Source organism: Dipodomys spectabilis, unplaced genomic scaffold, assembly GCF_019054845.1.
Source record: "Dipodomys spectabilis isolate Male_0828 unplaced genomic scaffold, ASM1905484v1 ptg000023l, whole genome shotgun sequence".
NCBI classification, from domain to species: Eukaryota; Metazoa; Chordata; class Mammalia; order Rodentia; family Heteromyidae; genus Dipodomys; species Dipodomys spectabilis.
Window position 1 is genome coordinate 7,769,894 of NW_024870700.1, and position 21,720 is coordinate 7,791,613.

General features: G+C 43.3%; 1 protein-coding gene across 1 annotated transcript in view; it reads right to left on the bottom strand.

Moving 5' to 3' along the window:
• The window catches only part of LOC122104167 (guanylate cyclase soluble subunit alpha-2-like), a 61,352-nt gene extending 54,576 nt beyond the window's left edge, over positions 1–6,776 (bottom strand). Inside the window, exon 1 of the mRNA XM_042674871.1 lies at positions 6,732–6,776. The gene's annotated coding sequence lies outside the window, so the exon portion shown is untranslated. The remainder of the gene's footprint in view (positions 1–6,731) is intronic.
• Between the last annotated feature and the right edge of the window lie 14,944 nt (positions 6,777–21,720).

Here is a 21,720-nt window from a genome sequence, read left to right on the forward strand (position 1 = left end):
TCTTAGATGTGTGCAAAATTCCCCAAAGAGGGGGAAAAATCACCTTCTTAATAACTCATGCTAGGCGTGTTTATGTCTAGTCATAATGTATTATCTTGTTATTATGTTAAAAAATACCTATTCTGACCTGTTGCAACAATGAGAAGTACAAAATGTCATGTCAAAACCAGCTTTACAATGTCGGTGGGGGGGGGGGGGGGGAGGTATGATTGGGTGGGGGGGAGGGGGGAGGCTGGGAAGGGAGGTGAAGGGTAAACAAAGGAGGAGGCTGCAATGCTTGGTAAGAAATGTATGCATTTTCCTGCCCATGTAATTGTAACCCCTCTGTACAGTATGTTTTCAAATAAAAAAAAAAATACCTATTTTTTATTTTGAGTGCTACACAAAACAGGCAATAAAACAATATCAAAGGTGAATAGAAAGAGAAGGAATGGTTCTAGGTGCCAGTGGTAGCTCACATCTGTAATCTTATACTGAGAGGCTGAGATGTGAGAATTTCCAGTTCAAGCCAGCCTGGGGCAAGAAAGTCTGTGAGACTCTTATCTCCAGTAAAGCACCAAAAGGGAAAGCCAGAAATAAATTTTTTGTTTTTAAAAAAAAGGCCCAAACAAGGGCTGGGATGTAGCTCAGTGGCAAAGCGCTTGCCTAGCAAATGCAATGTCCTGATTCAGTACCAAGTACCAAAAAAAGAAAAGACAAAAAACTACAGTTAAAAAAAAAAAAGCCAGAAGTGGTACTCAAGTGGTAGAGTATTTAAAAAGCTCAGGGACCAAGCCCAGGCCCTGAGTTCAAGCCCCAGGACTAGCACAAAGAGGAGAGGGGGGAGGGAGAAAAAGAGAGAGGGGGAGAGAGAAAGAAAAACAGTAGTAATAGAGGAAAAACCTACACTCATACTCCAGGGGCCTCTCAGGAATCTAAGAATCCTTTGTGGTTCACAAGTTATCCATTTAAAAGGAATTCTGTGACATCTACAACCAGCCACTGGTGTTATTTCCCATTGTCAAAGTTGTCTTTAAAACAAAGGCCTGACAACTGATCTGATAGTCAAAGAACTGAGGACAGAAACCCAGCTAACACAGGCCACGAAACCCAGCTGACACAGGCCACGATCTTCGGCCTCTTCTTCCATCCCATGCCCAGATTCCTTTAAAAGTAGTCGATGAGGCATGCTTGCAATTCTCAGACAAATGAAATAAGTAGTTGCTCTTTCATCTCATATTTTTTTCTAATTTAAAATCAATTTATTATGAAATACCTACGCTCTAGCAATTAAATATAATGGTCCTTGTGTTATTATAGAATTCATAAAAGTGGTTTGCAAATTGCTACATCACAGCTTAGTGGAAATGTTTGACTCTGCGATGATTATCCGTGCCTCGGTACCCATGTGAGTCATAACCAGAGAACCAAGAAGGGACTCCAGTTTTAATTTTTTTTTTAATGGATTGGCTGGTTATGCCAACAAAATTAAACACTTTATCTTTTGGGGAGGACTTAACATCTACTAGCCTACTGCTCTATGAACTTTTTGAATAAGGTGACAAGCAAGTAAATTATTGAGGAAAAAAAAAGGAAAATCATTGGGAATATTCAAATTAGGTTGAAATGAATGGATCTCACTCTGAAGCTCTAATCTGTCGAGTTCTAGGAGTTTTACAAAGACTATATTTTTTCTCTTTCACACACACACACACACACACACATCTACAAGGTGGTCATGATTCCAAGTTCACAAAAGAGAGAAACTACAAGCACAAGCAGGTAGGAGGTGGCTTTTCAGAATCCCTTTTTTTTTCCAGTCCTGGGGCTTGAACTCAGGGCCTGGAGACTGTCCCTGAGCCTCTTTGTGCTCAAGGCTAGCACTCTAACACTTGAGCCACAGGGCTACGTCGGGCATTTTCTGAGTAGTTTGTTGGAGATAAGAGTTTCACAGCCTTTCCTACATAGCCTGGCTTTGAATCACAATCCTCAGATCTCAGCCTCCTGAGTAGCTAGGATTATGGGTGTGAGCCACCAGTTCCTGGCATTTTTCGCTTTTCAGGGTCTCTTCCTCAAAAAATAGCTTGTAGGGACTATTAGGCCAAGACCCACAGACATGCTCTTAAAATTCTGCCATATTGTTTCTCTATGATTAGTAATAAGGTCCAGGGAAGCAATATACAGCCCTGAAATTCTCATTTCCCATTATTCCATCTAATTTCCACAAATGAGAAAAAAAATTAACACTGGAATACACTGTGTCTAATTCCATAATTTGTTTCTCGGCACTTTTTAAGTCTGACTGAAACCAAAATCGAAACCATAGATATACTACCAAAAATATCCTAGCTAGCACACAAATCAATGTTGCATATTTTTCATCATTACTGAGTTAGCTCCAGCCACACTTTGAGGATTTTTTTAAGGAGTTTGCTGATGTCGGTGAGCTAACTTTATTTACCATTAGAGGGGGATAATAACTAGGTATCTTTTGTGTTCTTATGCTTTTGCCTAAGCTTTTAGTAATATAATGTCACATGAACCTCAGTTTCCTTTCATTTCTCCTTGTTTCCTTTGTTTTGTTTTGGATAATTTCCTGTATCAGTCAGTAGCTTCCCTCTCCTCATTTGCCTTTGTTCTAGTTCATTTACTTCTCTTCCCATATTTCTGCAGCCTCCTGCAATGCCCACACAACCAATAGTGCTCTAATAAACACACCTGGCAGGCCACACCCTCGATTCACTGCAATTTCACCATGGACAGGCTGTCATTAGCAAACTCAAAGCTGATAGCAAAGGGATAGACCAACCTATGCAACTCTCATATAGCTAAAGTCCAAGATGGGCTCCAGTGGTTCACACCTGTAATCATAGCTACTCAGGAGTCTGAGATCTGATCATATAGTTCAAAGGTAGACCAAGCAAGGAAAGTGCACAAGACTCTTAGGCCAATTAACCAACAAAAAGCTGGAAGCAGAGCTGTGGCTCATGCGGTAGAATACTAGCCTTGAGCACGAAACTTCAAAGACGGTGCCCAGCCCCTGATTACAAGCCCCAGGGCCAACACACCAACTCACCCCACCCCCCCCCCCCCCACACACACAAACCTCGAGTCCAAATAAACGAGCTACTAAATTCTCCCTTGATGTAAAATCCCCAGCTGTTTCTCCATATGTGTTCCTAAGTATTATTTCAAAATAAACAAGGTGATGAGTGGTTTATAATGTCTTCTAGTCAAGTCTTGGAGGTTATTTTTATTATCCTAGCTGTATTCCAGATTCACAGGGAACAAAACCACCCAATAGGGATGATAAATAAAGCTTCCCCTAGATTATCTCCAAGACGCTGAAGTCTAAATGCTTCCCATCCATACAACTTCCTGAAAAGAAGGGCTTGAAGTAAGTTCCAGGAGATCCACATCTGGGAATGTTTCTACTCAGTATGTCAGCTGACAGAGCTCTCCACCAAACTTACCACAGAGTAAATTCTCAACTTTCTAAATAATTAGGCAAATTCCATAATACTTGGATGAAACCTACTTCTGAAAGTAGTCTATTTTCTTCAAAAGTTTTAAAACACTTCATCCAGAGCCTATGTTTCTTTCACATGCCACACGATTATATGTTATAGGACATATGTTATATGTCTTTGTAGAAATGACTAATAAGGATAAACACAACAAATCAGAAGAGAGCTCATCATGCCCAGAGATAAACAAATAGGAAAAAATTAGAATGAGGATTATTCATTGAATCAGAGGTTTTTTTATTGTAAATTTTATTCTTTAAATAATAAAGTCTTATCATAATTTGGGGGGGGGAATGCTTGAACTCGGGGCCTATATTTTGCTCAAAGTTAGTGCTCTACTACTTCAGTCACAGCTCTACTTCCTGCTTTTTTTTTTTTTTTTTTGATGCTGAATTGGAGATAGAGAGACTCACAGATTTTCCTGCCTGGGCTGGCTTCAAACCACAAACCTCACATCTCAGCCTCATGAGGAGCTGGCATGAGGTACAAGCACCAGGCAATATTATAATCTTTATATCCAACATCTATGTATTCAAAAATGACTATTAAAATGTCAAAAAAAAACCCTTGATCTGGAGTATTCCATGGGTCACATAATGCCTCCACTGACTCGACAATGTCCTAGCATGTATTAAAAACTCAGTTTTATTTTGCTACTTGCAAATCATGCTGAAAAAAAGCAACTCCCAAGTGATGGAGACCTTCCATGGAAAGACCACTGTGTGAACAGGAGGTCCCTGAGCCAACACAGTCTTGTTTAAAGATACTGTGACGGGATGGAGGAAGACTCGCAGAGCTTAAAACAGCTACAAGTCCCACTTTAAAATGCTATCCTAGGCAGGTTTTTTTTTTAAAATAGCTATTCTAGACAGTTAAAAAAAATAGTTCAGCTCAAAAGAGAAAGAATACCTGGGACCTATTCCATCTCCCCAAGTGTTTCCAGTTAAGTTTAGAAGGCTGGCAATGCAGAAGAATGGATCCAATGGCAGTTTCTGAGCAGTACATTCTCAGTCAGGTGTGGGGGCCACACACGACTCAGTCACTGGTTTGAAATGAAGCCTCTCTCTGCGTTCTTTGTGTCCCTCGGTCTATGGGTGAGAAGGTTAGCCGAGGAGAAATGTCCTACGTGTGCCTTGGGAGATTGAAGATGTTTTACACTGTTCTGTTCTCAGCATCCACCTCACAGATCTTCTTCAAAGCAGCAAAGACAACTAGATCTGCCACCCTGCTCAGCACAACCAATATTCACAATTCTTACTCTGAGAATCATTACCTGAGCACCTGTTTTTCCTATCAGAGCAATTCAAATTTGACTTCCAAAAAAAAAAAAAAAAGTAACTGTCAGAGACAATTCCTGCCTCTCATTCTAGTAGTAAACATTGGGCCCTTCATGTATTTCCTGCTGCTAAAAGAGGCTGAAATGGCAGGTTACATTGTCATTACAAAAGTACTACCAACCATCTTTAGGATTTTGTAACTCCTCATTCCTACCCCAAAAGAAAACTCTACAATTATGAAGACAATCCCCCTCCCTGAAAAAATCTAATCATCATCTCAGTAACATCATCATGTTAAAGAATGAAATCTGCTGCATGCTGAACAACATACTCAAGAATCACTTCATTGCACGAATGTTGCTTCAGGACACCACAGGAGCCTACAGGTGCACTGTGAACTCAGTTTCTCTTAGGAAAGATAATGTTCAACAATTTGCAACATTAGGTAACTTGCAGAATTACTGCTGCCTGGGGAATAGTTTCAGAAAACAGCCAGCCCATTCTGGGATCTCTTTCTCAGCTATTGAAACCATGGCAGAAAAGTAAAATACCCAAGAATGAGAAAAGAACTCCAGAGTCGTTTTACTGTGAAGAGGAAGTCATTCTCCATCAACCAAGTGTCATGGGAGTAACTTGTAGCATTGCCAGATACAAGAACCCAGGCCCTCAGAATCCTACTCCTTCTCCAGTTCTGCCTGCCATGCACGAGTTGTTCCAAAGCAAGACTGAAGAGTAGTCAATGTTCAGATTCACTGTGCAAACTACAGAAAAGTTAAAAAAAAAAAAAAAAGCCCAAGGTGTGGAGAGGGAAGCTGGATAACCATGTAACATTGAACTTCCTGGTCACTCTGTCTATCCTGGAGTGGATTCCTTCACAAGAGAGCTCATGAAGACAGGGAAAGATGAGACCCAGAGGTCTGACCTCTGGTAAACACCTGTGCAGGGCCCAGGCCACCTGGCTGTGGAGGGCGGGGAAAGAGGAGCGGGAAGACTCGTGTTCCCCCAGAACTGCTGATCCAGACATCCCCAGCATAGCACAACTGGGAGAAGTCTGGCCAAGCATTTGTTCATTTGACACATGGCTGTGAAGAGCTTCCTGTAAGAAAGGCTTTGAGAGAGAGGGAGGGAGAGAGCGCAACAGAAAGTTCTGGAGACTGGCATGAAGGGGAAGAGAAGGATGAGAGATAGGGTGGAAGAAGTATCAGAGAGGTTTTGAAAACCAGGAGCCAAGGAGTCCCAGAGCAGAGGGCAGAACCAACCGTCTAATTTAAACAAGAAGAGGAAGATCAAATAAAAGGCCAGGGTGCAGAGGAGAGACTACAGGTTTCTCAGAAGGCAACTGGGCAAACTCTCTGCCCGTGGCTGTCTTAAAACGGGAAGCCATGGAGGACGCAGATGGCCAGAGGAATTCAGAGGTCAGAGAAGGTCAGGCCAAGAGCAAGAGGGTGTGGGAAATGGGGAGAGGAAGGACTTCCGGGAAGGGGCCTTGGAGGGAGGAGGGAGGGGGAAGGGAGAGGAAAGGGGGGGCACGCTCCTTTGGGAGAGGGTGAGGACAGACATGAAAGACATCAAATCCGGCTGTCGCCTCCAGCGCCTGGGAAAGTTTGGGGGAAAGAAAACAGGTGGCAGGAAGGAGCACTGGAGTGAGAGTCCCCGGGTCTGAAAGTGGGCGCACGGGATGCTCATGCTGACATCAGGAGACCCAGAGAAGAATGTATGTGGGGGGGGGGGTCCTCAGTGCTTCCACAGTGTCCCACACACCCCCCTCCCCAGCTCCCCTGCACCCCCTCCGCCTCTCCCCCCACCCCACACACCAAGGCCTCCAGGAACCCTCGGCCGCCCCCCAGCGGCGGGGCCCGGCGGCGCGCGCTCCCGGGTCGCCTCCAACTTCGCCGACCCCTGCGGGGCGCGGGGCGCGGGGCCCCTCCGGGCGGGCGGGCGGGCTCACCGAGGGCGCCGTCAGGCGGCTGATGCTCTCGCCCAGCGAGTCCAGGTTGACCCGCCGGCGGCGCTGCGCCCTCCGGGCCCCGGCGGCGGCGGCGGCGGCGGCGGCGGTGGCGGCGGCGGCGGTGACAGCGGCAGCCGGAGCCGGGGTGATGGCAGCGGCGGCGGCCGTGCGGGGCCCGGGGTGTCCGGGGGGGCTCCGGCTGCCGTTCCAGCAGAGCTTAGCCATGGGGCACTCCCCCTCGTCCTCCGGGCTGGTCTCCAGGTAGTCGGAGCCCAGGGAGCTGAAGGACTCGGATGAAATCTTCCTGCGAGACATGGTGCTGGCGGGGCCGCGGCGGCGGCGGGCGGCGGGGACGCGGTGCGGGCGACCGCGGCGGCGGCGGCGGGATCAGCGATCGGCGGTGGCGCTGGCGTTGGCGGCGGCGGCGGCGTTAGGCGAGTCGGGGCCGCGGGGCGCTGCGGGCGCGCACGGCCGGGCGGGAGTCCCCGGGGCCGCGGAGCCCCGCGAACCAGCCGCTCATGGCGGGAAGTTGGGGCCCCCCGAGCTCGGCTGGGCTGGGGGGGGGGGGGTGCGGGGGGCGCCGCCGCCGCCGGCGATCCGATCGCGTGGCCCGGGTCCCCCCCCGCGAGTGTGTGATCGCGGGGCGGCGGGGACGGATGGACGGACAGAAGGGGCGCAGGGAGGACGGCCGCGACCCGACCCGGTGCGCTCCGAGCCCCGGCTGGTGCCGGAGCCGCCTGCGCGCCTCCCGCGCCCCTTCCCCGCTCCCCGCCCCCCTCCTCCTCCTCCCTTTATCCTCCCACCGCCCGCATCACGTGTCCCCACCGCACTCATTGGGAGTCTCTGCCTCGCCTGTCGCCACGTTTCAGGAGCAACGAGGACACTTGGTGCTGTCCTCGGCGCGCCCTCCCGGCCGACCCGCGCCGAGCACCGAGGCCCCAGGGACCCAAGGGCCCCCACCCCACGCGCCCTGCCCTGCCCTCGGGGAAAGACGGCGGGGTACGGGGGGGGGGGGACGGGCGCAGGGACGGGGGGGGGGGGAGATCGCCCTCCGGGCAGCCCGGCCGCGCCAAGGTGGATGGGGGCTCTCCGATCCATGTGTCCCCCACCCCACCCCATCCCACCCCGAGCCTTGCTGGGACTTTATTTAGGAAGTTCAGGGGGCACAGGGAAAGGGCACGCCGTCCAGCCTGGCCGTCCCAAGAGCAGCCGCCCCACCGGGAAGGGAAGGACAGGGGCCACATGTGGGTGCCCGTCCGCCTGGAGGGCGTCTAGGGGGCCACGGCCGCCCCAGCCGGCGGGGCGCGCAGACCTCAGGCTGGGCACCGTGCTGGACAGCTCCGCCTGCCACCTGCGGCCACGCGATGCGGACAGTTCCTCTTTAGACCCAGCCCCAAGGGGGACCCCCAGCCCCAAGGGGGGGACCCCCAGCCCACCCCCGTCCCTCATCCCCTGGGCTCTCTGCGCGCAATCTGTGCGCACCCCAGCAGCTGGCAGAGCCACGGGGGCGTGGGAGGAAAGGCTTTTCACACCCCGAGATCAGCCTCGCCACAGCGCCAGCTCATCGCATCCCTGGTCAGGAGTTGGAGGCGGCCGCCCCCCCCCCCCCGGGGGCACGCACGCAGCCCGGGCACCAAGGCCCCGCGAGTGCGTGCCAGCACGGCCGCGTCCCTTAGGGGCAAGGGACAGGATGAAGGGAGAGACCTCAGAGGCCCAGACCTGCAGCAAAGCAAAAGAGCATTCATCCCACTGCAGCGTGCGCGCGCGCGCGCACACACACACACACACACACACACACACACACACACACAGCCTGTGGGTAAAAGAGTGGACCTTCAGTGAGGAGTGACTTGAAGATATTAAAGTCAGAAATTAGAACTAAAAAAAATGCTGAGAATTGGTGGCGTTTTGTGTAAACGGACTTTACAACTCATTTAATGACCCTTATAATTGGTGTCACTGTTATTGACTCTTGGGTTCATAATTTTGCCTTAGGCAGAGACTTTTCATTTCTTTCTTTCTTTTTTTTAAATATGGGGGTCTTTCTATGATACCCAGACTGGCTCAAGAAACACCCCCATTCCCCAGTGTCTTGAGTTCCTGGGATTACAAGTGTGCCAACAGCTTCTCCTCTAGACGTGTGTAATCAAGAGCTTCATATTGATAAGGTGAATCTTGACTTTTATGTCGTATAAAATATTCTCTAAGTACAGCTAGAGGAAGAAAAAGGAGGAGGTGGGAGGGGAAAGAGGAGGAAAAGGAGGAAGAAGAGAAGAGAAAAGAAAAAAATAGAAATCAAAGAAAAGTTTGGGTGCTGGGCTTCATTCTCCCAGAATACCAAGGCCAAAACTTTTTTTAAATTTCTGGTTTTTTTCCCCCCGAAGAATTGGTCCAGGCAAATAAGTTTGTACGGATTCTTTGTATTTAAAAAACCAAAGCCTCAATTTTCTTTTGATGCTAAATCTTTGCAATTGTTTATGAAGATCCAGTATAAATGTTATTTGATGTTTCCTTTTATAGTTTGGGGAAAATCTACCAAAATTGATGCAGAAGCATGGCTTATTCCCAGATCCTAAATAGGCAACAAGAATAGGGCAGAATACATATACATATAAACAATATAATATATATGTATAACATATATGCTATCCTTTCTCTGCTAAAGAAGTTTCTAACTGCATGCTTTCTTGTGTTATCATAGGAAGTCAGGCCTCAGTTTTAAAATACTTATTATCAATGACTGAGTTTCTTGTTTCAATTAGTCCTATGTGCATTTGTTTACATAAACTATATCTTTTTCTCTGAGTTCTGTGAAAAACTCTCACTAGCTCGTTTTTCTGAATTACAATGGGTAATATTTTTGATGACTACATTTCTTCCAACATTGGAGAAACTGTACTATTCTCAGTATCAATCACTGAAAATAGGCTGCAATTCCTAGTTCTCTTCTTTAATAATGATAATTTTCAAGTTCTTTAAATCATAGAATTTTAGAGCCATCACAAAGGATACGAACCTCTGGCCTTCATATTATCTCAGTTCACCATTGCTGTCCTCTTTTTTTTTAAAGTACTTTAGTGACTGATACATAAACTTAATGCTGAACTTAGAACTGGAACGTGTGTATGCACATGTGCACGTGTGCACTAGTGCTGGGGCTTGAACTCAGAGGTTAAGCACTGTCCCTGTGCTTTTTACTCAAGGTTAGTGCTCTACCAGGTAAGCTACAGCTCCACTTCCAGCTTTTTTGATGTTTAATTGGAGATTAAACTCTCACAAACTTTCCTGCCCAGGCAGGCTTTGAACCAGGATCCTCAGCTTCCTGGGTAGCTAGCATGTGCCACCAGCACCCAGCTTTAGAACTGGACCTTTTTACTGTCCACTCCAACTCTTGTCTCAAAGCCAAACACGGAGTGCAGAACCCTGAGTATCATTTGTTCCTATCAGTTGCAAGGGGCCTGGGAGTCCTTCTGTTTAAATGAGAAGTTTACTGCCAGAAAGATCTCTATCCTGTGGGACATTTCTGACATTGTGTGAACTATTTGGATCAAAGATTCTTAACACTGGATGAAGTGACCTGACAATTTTCTGTATGAATTACCCTGCCTTTGATCCTGATATTCCCACCGACTTTTAAAGTAGAAACAAATGAAGACCCAAATACAGCCAGTACATCAGCTGCTTTGCTTTCAAGAGTTTCCTTTTGTATTTTCATTAAGGAGTGCGGTTCAAAAAGCTCTCAATAGGAAGAGTGCTGTTCGACATTTGAGTTAACATTTTTAAATGGAAGCATAACATACTCAACACTTAATAAAAAAAAACCCTTAAGCTAGAAATGCAATCCAAGTACTTTAAGCAAAGAGTAGGCCACCAAAAAATAAATATTCTGCTCTGATTTTACGAAAAGACAGCTGTTCAATTCATTCCCACCCATCTACCCCCTCCTGGGTGTATTGTGTTTCAATGAAATCCATAAAGCCAGTATTATGCTGAAAAAGCACAATTCAGAAATATTAGTAGGTTTATTGGTGAGATTATGGGCACCTGAGGACCCACTCAGATTGATCAAGGACTGGAAAATGCACCCTAAGAAAATACATGACCTTCCTCCATCACAATGGTGACTGGTCCTTACCTTCACACAAAATGTTTTTCCCTTCACCACATTGCCTGGTTCAATCTGATTTTCACCTTTTCCACAAAACTAAAGAAAAATCACCTCTGTCAAATTCAGATAAAAACGACAATCAGTCCTCATTCCCCAAATTCTTCGCCTTCAGAGCTCCAAACTCCTTCCTAATTTCTTTTCATCCATCTCAGTCTCCCGCAAGAAAACCTGCAACATCTGCCTAGGCCTGCCTTCCTCCTCCCCTCCCCCCAGCAGAGTTCCTGTCCTAAAATCAAAAGACTAAGGAAATCTTCTTTCTGCCAGTCTTGCCACAGATTTATAAAAATTTGTCAGCTCACCAGGTAAGTTCTTCACTGGAGCCCAATTCTGGTGAATTCTTAACTAGGGCAAACTTTTCCTCAATCCCTAATCTAAAAAATCATACACACATACACTCTCTCTCTCTCTCTCTCCCATAGGTTTGACACTATGCCCCTGTTACTCAAATGAAGATGAGGTTTGAGCCACATCCCTCTCTTAAAAGTGGTCACATGGGCTTTCTCAGTGAATGGCCAAGAGCCATGAAGTAGAAAAGCTATAGTCAATTCCTGCCGAATTTTTTTTTTTAGTCATATGAAACACTAAGGATAATACCAAAATGAGAAGAACCATCTTCTCTGTGTAAAATACATGGGATCACATGGAAAGCAATGTAATTCCTCATCTGCTGGTTATAGTGCCTTGTCAAACCATCTTAAAGGAGAATACTTGCTTGGAGAAAAAAAAGAGAGAGAAGAAAAGGTAGTAGGGAGGAGAAAATATAAAGAAAAAAAGCATCCAAGTCGACGTATACTTAGTAGACTTTGTATCAGAAATACACTTGGACTAGAAGAGACCTCCCTTGTTTTGATGCCACCAAATACATGAGCTTTAAAAAGTGACAAATAATCAGTGTATTTTGTTGTTGCTAACAGAGCCCAGCTCTCTGGTGAAGTGGTTTCATAGTGAAGTCCACACGGCAGACATTATCTTTCTCTGAAGAAGAGGCCCTACAAACCAAAGGCATCAAGTACCAAGATCAGCCCCCTACAATTCTCAACCTACTCCTACAGATCAGCAAACAAGCCATCTTTAGTACACTTCTATAGGCTGGATTATTGTTTTAATACTGAATGCAACTACACTGAAATATTATTGTACCCTTCCTATGTGTATTTTTGTAAGCCACAGAATTGACCTTAGATGGCTAATAGCTGTAGTATTTTATAAATAAGGGCTTCATTATGGCCCGTGCTAGCCTCTATTACTTTTGCATTCTTATTTCCACCTGTATCCTCTTCCAAGCCTTTGATCTTCTAAGTTTACTAAAGGAAAATGAAATTAGCATTTGTTACAAACCTACTATGTATGTGCCAGATTCTTTTTTTTTTTTTCTTGTCCTTGAGCTTGAACTCTGAGCCTAAGCACTATCCCTGAGCTTCTTTTGCTCAAGCAAGCCCTCTACCACTTGAGCCACAGGGCTGCTTCCAGCTTTTATGGGTGGTTTATTGGAGGTAAGAGTCTCACGGACTTTCTTCCCTGGGCTGGCTTCGAACCATGATCCTCAGATATCAGTCTCCTGAGTAGCTAGATTATAGGAATAAACCATCAGCACCTGGCACAAATTCTTTTTTATTGCTTCATTAAAAAAAAAAAATACAGGGAGCCAGGCGCTGGTGGCTCATGCCTGTAATCCTAGCTACTCAGGAGGCTGAGATCTGAGGATCACGGTTCAAAGCCAGCCCAGGCAGGAAAGTCCATGAGACTCTTATCTCCAATAAACCACTAGAAAACCGGAAGTGGCTCTGTGGCTCAAGCAGTAGAGCGCTCGCCTTGAGCTGAAGAGCTGAGGGACAGCGCCCAGGCCCCATGACAGACAAAAAAAAAAACAAAAAAAAATACATGGTGCTGGGAAGGTGGCTCAGTGGTAGAGTGCTTGCCTTGCATGCATGAGGCCCTGGGTTCGATTCCTCAGCAACACATAAGCAGAAAAAAAGCCAGAAATAGTGCTGTGGCTCAAGTGGTAGAGCACTAGCCTTGAGCTGCAGAGCTGAGGGACAGTGCCCAGGCCCAGAGTTCAGGCCCCACGACTGGCAAAAAAATAAATAAATTACAATGCCCCAAGAAGGGCATCTTTCTCAGTTATGTAGATAGGGAAAATTTTTATATGTTTTTTTATTGTAAAAATACTGTACAGCGGGGTTACAGTTACATGAGTAAGATAATAAGTACATTTTCTATCATGCATTGTTACCTCCTCCTTTGTTTTTCCCCCAGACAGGGAAATTCTGGCACAGAAGTTGTAAATATCTTCTTCAGTGTCACAAAGCCCATAAATATGAGAGTCAGACCTCCAATCCTGATTGCTAATCCCAGGCTTTTCTGTTGAAACATATTTCCTGCTTGCCTCCTGTAATTTGTCTTTCATTGAGCTAAAAACAAGGAGAAAAATCTACAGGATTCAAGTCATAATGTGAGTAGTTCCTGCACAATAAATAAATCTACCTTTACTAATAATCCATTTGAGTTTCTTTCTGGAATACATAATCATGAAAAAGCACTAACCTACCATGTAGTGCATCTCACGTAGCATGGCTATTTCATACTTTCTGTCTTATAACTCGCTGTGGGGCCTAAAGCAAGTTCCATAACTTCTCCAGCACTTTCGTCTCTAAATGGAAAAGCAGACAGCCATCTTGACTTTCCTCTCACTTTTCTACTTGTGGAGCTATTGGTTTTCTCTCTGGAAGTACTTTGTGCCTAAAAAAACTTCTTGCACATCATAAAGGTTAGCTCCTCTTTTTCCTGCTCATCATATCCTTCCTGAGAACTCAATTTCTTGGCAAATCCCTTCTTAAACTACCTAAGATCGTCTGCTTATTTGAAACTACCATGGAAACAAGGTCCTTGGAATTAAGCAGAATCATAAAAAAAAGAAACATTTCGACTCAATATTTTGTGACATGCTTACCATCTCCTTGTGTTTTCATAACCCAATTCTTCTGTTTATTACATTATAGAAAAGAATTATGCTCTTCTGTCTGTAGCTTGCTAGGCTTGAAGCTAACAATAACAAGTATGAATTATCAGTTATAGTCCTGATAGTACATGGCTAATGATAATAGACATTTACCCTAAATAGGTTCAATTTGTAGTAAATATGTGATCTGTGATTCCCTCATTATTTTAGAGTAATCTATTTTAAACCCCATTTTATGTAAATACTAAGTTTCCTCGAAATACTAATTTTAAGAATGAAATGTGCTCTTGTGGCTAGATATAAATAAAGGAACATTAACAAATCATTACTAATAATGACTCAATGATGTTGTACCCTGGAGATAATTGGAACAAATTTATGTTCAAAAGAAAGAAAGAAACGAAAATTGATCTTCATGTTACAATAATTTCTAGAACACATCTCAAGGTCAATATTCAAATGACTGGACATCAGCAATGAACATTTCAAGCCTAGAAAACATCTCAGTATTAACATAATCCTAACTGGGTGCTGGTGGCTCACACCTGTAATCCTAACTACTCAGGAGGCTGAGAGCTAAGGATCAAAGTTCAAAGCCAGCCTTGGCAGGAAAGTCCATGTGACTCTTATCTCCAGTTAACCACTAGAAAACTGGAAGTGGAGCTGTGGTTGAAAGGGGTAGAATGTTAGTTTTGAGGAAAAAAAAAAAAAAAAAGCTCAGGGACAATAGCCAGGCTCTGAGTTCAAGCCCCATGACTGACAAAAACCAAAAAAGAAAACCATAACCCTAAACCATTTCTCTGTTAACAGTAATGAAACTTAAAGCATGGTGATTTTTACTAATAATGAATCAAAACAGCATTGTCTTCCCAATGTACCAGAATGGAGAAATGTCTATATTCAAACAGTGAACTAAAGTCAAATGTTCCATTTCTTTAATTTACTTAATTAGGAGTTGTTCCCAAAGAAGTAGTATGTGTAGGCAGCCATTGCCAAAATAAATCATTTTTACTTCTTTTCATCCAGATTCCCAAAGTGACTCCCTACCTGGTTTGCAGACATTGAGTTAGATGAATTTCAGCTCCGTCTCCTCTGAAATCCTTGTGTTTCTCACTTAAGGAGGAAAATTCTCAGACTTTGTGGATTGTCAGGTTTTTCACATGGATTTTTAACATTACTCAAGGTTCAAACCACCAAGCCAAGAACTGAAATCCTGACAACTGAGTAATATTTGAAAGTAAGACTGAAGGGTAAAAACAAAGAGAGAGAGAGAGAGAGAAAGAAGCATTTCATCCATAAATGACTGTCATCATTGGGTTATTTTTGCCCATTACCTAAGTTGAACGCAAGTACTGTCCTTCTCAAACCTCTGAGTCAGATTGGACATGGCCATTCCTATATCCTGCTCCTGTGCTTCTGGCTTTTTCCCCCCCTCTTTGAATCATATCAACCTCCAAAATCCAACTTCATAAACATACAGAGCGACTGAGATTCTGTAGCAAGAGCTAGTGTGAAAAATAGCACGGGACCTGGAACAAACCACCCCTCGACTGCCAACACATGCTAAGTTACCACTGTGTTCCCTTCCCAAAGGTATAAAGAACAGTACCATGTTTACAAACAAGACCACACTAAAGCTACCAGCACAACTATGTTTATTGCAGCATTGTTTACTATAGCTAAGATATGGAACCAACCCAGATGCCCCTCAGTAGATGAATGGATCAAGAAAATGTAGTATATATACACAATGGAACTCTATGCCTCCATCAGAAAGAATGACATTGCCCCATTTGTTAGGAAATGGAAAGGCTTGGAAAAAATTATATTAAGTGAAGTAAGCCAAGCCCAAAGAAACATAGGTCCCGTGGTTTCCCTTATTTGCAATATCTAGTATATGTCTGAGTCAAGCAGAAAAGGTCAGATAAGGTGATGTTAGGGAAATGAACCCTAAGATATGTATTCAAATTTTTATTCTTTCATGCGATTGTTTCTAACGCATTTATAAGATTATTTCTTTGTTGCTTTGTATGTCCCTCCCCCACAGTATAACCCTTGCTTTCACTGTATTTGATGTCGGTATAATTTGTGGAGGGGAAGGGGAAAAACAGGTCGTTTAAATAAGGATACAGGTGGACCCATTGCAACAATGAGATGTACAAGTCGTTATGTTGACAACGAACTTTACAACTTTGGTGGGGAGGGGTAGGGAGGATTGGGGGGGGGCGGGGGAAGGATGGGAAGGAATGGGAAGGGGAAACAAAGGAGGAGGCTACAATGCTTGATAAGAAATGTACTCATTATCTTGCCCATGTAATTGTAACCCCTCTGTACAGTATGTTCACAATAAAAATAAATGAAAATTAAAAAAAATAAAGTACAGTACCCATCTGGGAACCTCCAAGCTCATACAACTACACCTCATGACATGCAGTGCAGAGCTTGAGGACTGGTATTCTGCTTGCTCGGCCCTTCCAAACTGCTCCGCAATAAATAAATAAATAAATGTTGCCTTTCCTCATGAATGCCATCTCTAAGCAAATAAACAAGATCTTACAAATGTAAAATAAAGAAATACGCACTCGAATGCCATTTGATGCATAGAACATGGCCTCTCTACATTTGTGGCAGATGTGTGTAGGAACATCATCCTATCATTAGAATTTGCATGCAGTTTCCAACGATTCCTTGCTTGAAAACTAAACTTTGAAATCATAACAAGAAACAAACCTCCATCCCATGAGAAGAGGGACTAGGAGAGTTATCTGTAATTTATGTAAATCCAACCACACATTTCTGTGAAGGCTAAGTTAATTCTTCCATATGCATAACAATTTGGAAAGATGCATAAAGTATTCTTCAGCATATATTCATTTTACCAAGGGAAGATAGTTTAGCAGAATATTATCTCATGAAATATTCCTCTTAAAAATGTCTTTTGTATATATGTAATGTTTTTTCTTTTAAAAACTGACTCGGGGCTGGGAAGGTGGCTCAGTGGTAAGAGTGCTTGCTTTGCATGCATGAGGCCTTGGTTTCAATTCCTCAGCACACAAGCAAAAAAGTCTGGAAGTGGTGCTGTAGCTCAAGTGGTAGAGTGTTAGCCTTGAGCTGGAGAGCTGAGAAACAGCACCTAGGCCCAGAGGTCAGGCCCATAACCAACAACAACAACACAAAAAAAAACTGTCTCTGAAATCTTGTAACTACTCTGTGTTTGGAAAGAAAAAGCAAAGCAAAGGCATTGGGTTCAGGATCCTTAGAGCTGCTCAGTCAAGCAGGAGGAAGAGGTGCTTCACTGTATGCTGCTGATAGAGAAACAAAGGCATCTGAAGATGGAAGGTCCTGTCCACAGTCCAGTGTCACATAGTTAATCACAGGTGACTATTCGTACTGAACAAAATTCCATTTCATAGTTCTATTGTAGGCTGTCTCTAAAACAGACAATCACTGGGGGATGGGGGAGGGGGGAGGGGGAGGAATCTGCCTCATCATTGGAGAAAGTGCCATTTGACTGTTTTTTTCTCCATACAGCAGCGCCCCCGTCCTCCCCACAGCCCCACCTTATCTGTGAGCTTACTTCCTGGTTTTTGGAAACCCATCACTAGGGCCTAGAAAAAAAAGTAGTGGAAAATTCTAGAAATAAACAATTCGTAAGATTTAAATTGTACATCCGTCTGAGTTACTGTGACAAAAACTAATGTCATTCAGCTCCGTCCCCCTATTCTGTACCTGAACCCAAATATCCCTTTGTTGCTTGCTCCAGACCGTGTGGCTATAATGATACATCCTTAATCACTTGGCAAATAATTAGCATCCATATAGGGTAATCTTATCAGATGAGCTGAAAAGCTCAAAAACCACATACAAATGACCATATAAGTTGATGCTAAGTGAAATGAACCCCAAGATATGGAACAAGAGGTCTGTCTTTATTGTTACTGTTTTAAATGCACTGTGTGATTTTATTATTTGATGTTGTTGTTGTTTCCTTTGTATGTTCTTTGCCCTATGGCATATCCCCTGTTGTCACTGTACTCGATTTTGATATCCTGAATCTTGTATATACATTTGTCTAATCTGGGGAGTGGAAGGGGAATAACAAAATGCTGAAATAAGGACACAGGGTGACCCATTGTAACGAAGATACCTACAGGACAGTATATTGGAAATGAACTTTACAACTTCGGGCAGTGAGGCGGGGAGGGGGGAGAGGAGTGTGGGAAGTGGGGGAGGGAGGGGATAGTGGGGCAGCAACAAGGAATGGAAGGGGTAACAATGATCGACAAGTAATGTACTCATCGCCTTACTCATGCAACTGTAACCCCTCTGTTCAGCATCTTAACAATAAAATAAAAATTAAAGAAAAAAGAATCACAGAAACAAAAAAAAAACACTTGGCAATTCTAGCAGTTATCAAATTAATCACCATGGTTATGGCAGAGCTTGCTTATTCTGTATTTTGTTGACCATTGCTAATCTCTGGCTGTGCCTAATTTATGACACTAAATTTTGCCATGGTTATGTATGTATATGACTTTTTAATAAACGTAATACTTAGGGCTCAATACTATTTGAGCATCCACTGGGTCTTAGAACATACATCTCATAGCTATGCGGCACTGATATAGTAATAACAGGCTTGTGTTAATGCAGTTCCACAAACTCATCTCGGCGAACTTAATTCTTTCCCTATCTGCCTACCTCAAAACATATTTGAGTCACTGAATATTTAGTATTAAACCAACCACTGGAAATATCAGAAAGTCAGGACATAGTCCTTATGTCTGAAGAATAATAAGCATAATAAACAGTTAAATGGCCACAGAAAATAGCATCAAAATTTGATTTCATATGCAAAATCAGTATTATGATATTTTAGACCAAAACAAGGATAAATTCTACCCATTTCCTTCTGAAAGAAATAGGGCTGAATTAGCCTTTGAAGAATGGTAAAATCTGAATAATTGGAAATAAATAAACTAGACCTGGCAAATGGAAAAGTTAGCAGTATTTAGCAATACTAAGTACCATGTCCAAACTGGATCGATGGGTGTGTATAATAAGGAATAGAAGAAGAAGATTTAAAAAAAAAAAACAAGACTGGAAAAGCTACTCTGGGCTTTCTCTGGCAGGCATTAAAAGAAATTATTCTGAATTTTTGGCCTGGAAAGTAACATAAAGAAATTTTTTTGTATCAGTCAAGAAAAGTCATTCATTCTTCTACATTCTTCTACATTAGTCCAAAAAAAAAAAAAATCAACCAGTGGAGCAGACTGCTTTGGTTGTTTAGGAAAGCAGGTGCACACCATTCAAACTAAGATACATGGCTTCTTTAAGATCCTCCCCCCTACACACATACACACACACATACAACACTGTCAACTCACCCACAACCGTTACCTATATCATTCAAATATTTAATTCATTACCCACAAATTATATTGTCCATGAATGTAAGTCCAGTCAAAAAAGTACATCATCGCCCTGTCTCATCATTTCATCATTTGTTCAAAGCATGTTGATCTTTAAAAAACAAAACAGAAAGAACAATTTTAAAAATGGAAATCCCAAAGGATCCAGTAAGTGATGTGAAAGCCAATGGTGTCTTGCCATTAACAAACAGCCCCTCCCCCACCCTCCTAGAAACTCTTCATTTGCTGTCCTGAGATACCTTGAACCAGGGTAGTCAAGAAAAATCCATCCCACCCTAATTCATACCAAACACCAGGTGTTCTTTGGGTCCCATCTCACACATTTCCATTTTCTATCAGAGAAAAAAATGTTGGGTGCCCTACATTTGCTTTTGGCAACTAGAAAGAACATGTTCCTCCTTATGAGATTAAAAATTTGGTTGTCAATAATAATTTTTCCATTGGCAGGCCATGGGATAAGTTTATTTCATGAAAACACTTGTGATTTGGTTCAGAAAGTGTGTGTATGTGTGTGAGAGACAGTCAGACAGACAGGGGAAGGAGGAAAAAGAGAGAGAGAAAAAATACTGACAAGTGTCAAGTTGGGTGTTTAGGTTAGATGGAAGACATACTACGTGCTAAGCTATAAATACAATCCTAGAACAAGGCAGAGCCCACAGTGAAGAAGAAGCGGTCCCTGGAATGACCAGACTGGAATGATACTGAAGCAATGACTAGGAGAGTTGGCTAGAGGAGCAAAGTACCAAGGAGAGCAGCCTAGGTCAACAGCATTCGTTAACAAATGAACAAGCACTTGAACAAACGGGATATTTATTCGGAAATGGCACAACAGAGCGTGCACCCCACTGTGTGTGCAACAAGCATTCGGAGCGTAGGAAATTCCCCTCCAGACTTCCCACACCCAATGCCCATTGTTAGAAGGCAGTAACCACCATTTGCAGGTTTGTTTAAAAGAGCCTCCAACTAGGATTCAAATAATTTCTTTGGAGTGTAAATCCAAGAGCCCCATCCACATGATCACAATTAATCACTTAAATTTTTTTTTAAAAGATTAGTATTTTGGAACGCAAGATGACTGTAGAGCCATCCAAGAGAAATGCTTGACTTATCTTCACAAGTTCATCTGATCGCACCTTCATTTGTCTTGGTGTTCAGAAGACTTGCGTTTGCAGGAGGTTATGTAATGAGCCATAATAAAATTGTCTCTGGGCTGATGAGGTCATATATTTCAGTGTCCCTGAGTCCTGATTATTTGGGCAAGTTTTGCTTCCTTGTTTCAAAAATGAACACTTTTTGCTGCTTTTGTTATTTGCTTTTTGTTGGTAGTTTTCCATTCATAGAAAAAAACCCAATACTTACTTTCATTATATAAAAAATGACATAATGTAATTTGTGCACAATCCAGAAAGATGAAAGAGGAGTCACTGTAAGACACAAATAGTGCCACCCTGTGAAGTAATTTCTAATATTCTTCTTCCACTTGGAGATTAGGTAAACAGAGTATTGTTGAAGTTAGCTGGTCAAAAAGGGAATGCTGCCACACTGCTAGTGGGACTGTAAACTTGTTCAGCCACTCTGGAAAGCAGTATGGAGGGCCCTCAAAAAACTATGACCCCTTAAAAAAAAAAGACTATGCCCTAATAATCTCACTTGTGGGGATTTACTCACATAACCACAAACAAGGCCATACTAAAGCTACCAGCACAACTATGTTCATTGCAGTATTATTTACCACAGCTAAGATATGGAACCAACCCAGATGGCCCTCAGTAGATGAGTGGATCAAGATGATGTGCTATAGATACATAATGGAGTTCTATGCCTCCATCAGAAAGAATGACATTGCTCCATTCATAAGGAAATGGAAAGACCTGAAAAAAATTATATTAACTGAAGCAAGCCAGGCCCAAAGAAATATAGGTTTCACGGTTTCCCTCATTTATAATAACTAGAATATTTCTATGATATTCTTAGCAGGGGATCACAATAGCCCAGTCGCTAAATACATGGGACCATACATACTGAAGCATATCAAAATGAACTCCAAGAATTGAAAAAAAGAGGTTCTTTTTATGTCCTGTATGCAGTTTTTTTCTAATGTTTTCTTTCTGTTTTCTATACCCTTAGTATATAAGCTTATCTGATCCGTGGAAGGGAACACAGAAACAGCAGGACAAAGGGTGAACTAATGCAACAAAAATATTCCCTAGACACTATGTTGGAAATGAACGTTACAGCTTGGAGGCGGACGGGATGGGGAGTGGTAAGTGGGAGAAAACGAGAGAGGAGGTAACAGTATTTAAAAAGAAATGGACTCATTACCCTACTTATATAAGTGTAAACCCCCTGTTCATCACCTTTACAATAATTATTTTTAAAGTTAGCTGGTCACTCAAATTCGTTTGAATATAGCATCAGGAACAAGAGAAG